The sequence below is a fragment of the Carassius auratus genome, unplaced genomic scaffold, assembly GCF_003368295.1.
Source record: "Carassius auratus strain Wakin unplaced genomic scaffold, ASM336829v1 scaf_tig00003339, whole genome shotgun sequence".
Classification (NCBI taxonomy): Eukaryota; Metazoa; Chordata; class Actinopteri; order Cypriniformes; family Cyprinidae; genus Carassius; species Carassius auratus.
In genome coordinates this window covers 35,711-39,501 of record NW_020523515.1, presented here as the reverse complement: position 1 = coordinate 39,501, position 3,791 = coordinate 35,711, and positions in this window count along the sequence as shown.

Below are 3,791 nucleotides of genomic sequence, written 5' to 3'. Positions count from 1 at the left end.
AAACAGCTTCCGGTGGCTGAAAGAGCAGCAGACGCGCAGAGAACCGAGCGTATGTTTTTAAAAGGCCACCTATTCGTGTCAACATAACCATACAATACATTCTCCGAATGTGCAAGATGTGTGACGTGCATTTTTACCCTTCAAGTGTTGTAAAAATGCGGAGAACTCTCCAGCCGCCCTTTGAGTTTGGGGTGTCAAAAAGTTTGAAATGTTTTTATGATAATGTAACTCTTCACAGATGTCTACTACCCACCCTGGTGGCCAAGTATGTAATATCAGTTGATTGGTGCTGTCAAGATCCATCTAATCATGATTAGAAATGTATGTGGGCTACTAGTCATGGCTATGTAGATATGTATTAGAAACGTGAATCCTTTTATGTATTGTGCTCTTCTGATTTTTATTTTATTTTCCCCTTAGGTAGGCTATATAGGAAGAAACTGTACGGCTGATGATACACAGGACAACTCTTGGAGCAATGTTGCCGTCAACAGGCAAGCAGGTGAGACACAGGGTCCACGACCGATCTAAAGTATCCAGTAAAAATTATATAATATTTGTTACCCATTCAAAATGAGAAAGTGTCCAAGCATTAAGTTACACCGTGTATCATCAGCCTATCAGCCTGGGAAGTCGTGGCCTAATGGTTAGAGGGTTGGACTCCCAATCGAAGGGTTGTGAGTTCTAGTCTCGGGCCGGACGGAATTGTGGATGGGGGGAGTGCATGTACAACTCTCTCTCCACCTTCAATACCACAACTTAGGTGTCCTTGAGCAAGGCATCGAACCCCCAACTGCTCCCCGGGCGCCGCAGCATAAATGGCTGCCCACTGCTCTGGGTGTGTGCTCACAGTGTGTGTGTGTGTGTGTTCACTGCTCTGTGTGTGTGCACTTCGGATGGGTTAAATGCAGAGCACAAATTCTGAGTATGGGTCACCATACTTGGCTGAATGTCACTTCACTTCACTTCACTTCAACTGTAATGAGCTTAGGACTGCATTCACAAAACATTTGAAAAAATGTCATGTTCAGTTCAACACATGCAAAATATATATATTTTTTTTACAAAAGTTTACAATACTGTTAAATAGTTTGGGATCAGTAAGATAAAAAAATACATTTAATAAAAAAAATTATTATATTTTTTAATGAATACAATCATCAAGGATTACATTAATCGTATTAAACTAATCAAAAGTGACAGTAAGGACAGTCAATGTGACAATAGAAAAAAAACTATTTTAAATAATTGTTCTTTTGAACTTTTTATTTATCAAAGAAATCTGTGGGGGAAAAATGCATTTTCTATAAAAAAATAGTAAACAGTGCAACTGTTTTCATCATAGATCATGTTTATTGAACAGCAAATCAGAATATTACAATGATTTTGAAGGATCTCTTGATGCTGAAGATTGGAGTGATTCTGAAAATTCAGCTTTGCATCACAAAATAAAAATTCAATACATTTGACATTATATTAATACATTATATTAAAATCGAAAAGTTAATAATATTTTACAATGCTGTTTTTATATTGTAAAATAGTATTAAATAATATTAAACAGTATTGTGTACATTTAATAATTTATTAGAAAATAAATTTCACAGGTACTAAAGTTAGTAAATATTTAATTCTAATTGCATATTACACATTTGTCATATTGAGTAATAAAATTGTATCATAGTAAGTGAATGTGCAACACATTTTCTGCACTCATAAATATAATGTTTTGCTCAGAAAGAAGGTCAGCATTTTCGTTAATCTTTAAATATTGAAGATAAAATTGTGTGTACACACAGGCTTTGAATATTAGAAATGTATCAAATTGATTTAATGCAATGTCTGCTTGCCAAAAAATAAATAAAAAATCAAATCATTAGACTTGACAAATGTTTTAAATTGTTTTGTGATTCATAATTATTTTACTGTTTAAAATTAGGTGAAAAGTAATAGCTGATTATGATGTGAAAACTTTCCTTCTACCTATAATATGTTTGCATTAGGGAACCCTACACAGTTTTTCCCGGGCATGTATCTATACATAAATTCAAATTCAAATAGTAAAACTCCCTGAGAATTATTCACTGGATTAAAGAGCGTGACAACTAGCCCCAGTCTCCACAACAGTGCAGTGCGAACATATTCTGTAACAGACAAAAAAACATTCCACTTTTTATCTCCCGCAACCTTCACCTCCTGCCCTGTGAAGATAGTGGCTCCTGCAGCCTGCGCTGTTGGTAATCTCCCACCTCTTAGGAGCTCCAAGCCAATTATATGTTTTATTGTTCATTTTTAAATCATTTAACTTGATTGTTTTTAAAAAATGTCCTATAGGATCTGCAAGACAAAGACCATCAAGATTGCAGTTGATACTTATGTTTCCCACATTTATTGCAACTCTATCGACCTCATGCACATCATGATGGTCTGAGGGCCGCTGACAGCTTGCTGATATTTGTTTGTTGTCTAACTCTGCTGACAACTTCGTAAGGTGTCATGTTAAAATTACAGAATTAAGTAAGATCACACTTTTCAACCAAATTGGAACTTGTCCATTTATATACATTATATAAATACAAGGGCATGTTTTTCATATTTGGCTCTAAACACTGAGAATGTTTGTAAGATTGTTTGTTTATATGTTTATTTGTCTGCTGCCTCTTTGGGAACCAGAACAGCAGGTGTGGGGAGAAGTAATGACAGGACTCCATTTTACTGGCTGTCACATCCCAGCATGCTCGCTGCTGTCCAGTCGAGTGCACCGACTGAAAGATGACAAGCTGACAGCTCACCACACAGGATACCAGGCGTCTAATGACATTCTGCGAGTCCTCTGTGTGAGTGTGTAAGTCTCTGTGTGTATGTGTATGTGTATATGTATATGCATGACAGTCTGTAAGAGGGAGTCTTGTCACTTCTGGTGCTTTTCAAAGTACCCATGGCTCCCAGTGTACGGAAATGTCCTTGAGGGCAGAGACATCGTTTTTTTTACACACAGCACCCTGCATGCCAACCACGGCAGTTATTATGGAGGTGAATCGAAGGCAATGTTTTTCCACTATCTGACATTTTTATCAAACATTTTCATTCTAAGCCAACGCAGTTGTGTTACAGTACTGATTACATCTGGTTCAAGTGCTTCCCAACCTGATCGCACCATGTTTATTTCAGGATCGTTCGTCTGGGGGAATGTTGCCACATCAACACAAATCGAACAATGGACCTAAATATAAAGGCGCTGGACGCTACCAGTTTCCAAGGCAACAATTGTGACAGATTTGGGGGAGACAAGACAGGTAATTGGAAAAAGATTGATGGGGTACAAGAGAGTGGAAAAAAACCCTATCAAAGGAGGTCTCTCTGGGAATAACAACAATACAATAAAGGGTCTTGCATCCTTTCGAGCCATCAGCGGCCTCCTGTCCAAGCCCATTTCAATGGCTTCAACACATCTGTCGGTCTTCCGTCACGTGAAAGTGTGCAAAAAGATAGCATATTTCTAAATGAAGCACCATCAAAAAAATTATTCATCTGAAAGGAATATCTTAAAATTCAGTGTTTGTTTCTTTACAGAATTACTTTTCTCCATTTCAATGAAAAACGTGTCAGTTGGATAACAGTAAATTACTGTATCATATACTAAGATTTAATATCACATTATATGAAATTTTACTGTAAAATACTAATGTATAGTTTTGCAAGTAAAAATATAAATTACCATATAATTTACTGTGAAAAACCATGAAACGTTGTCACATGACGTCTACATAACCACAATATCCACTCAAAAC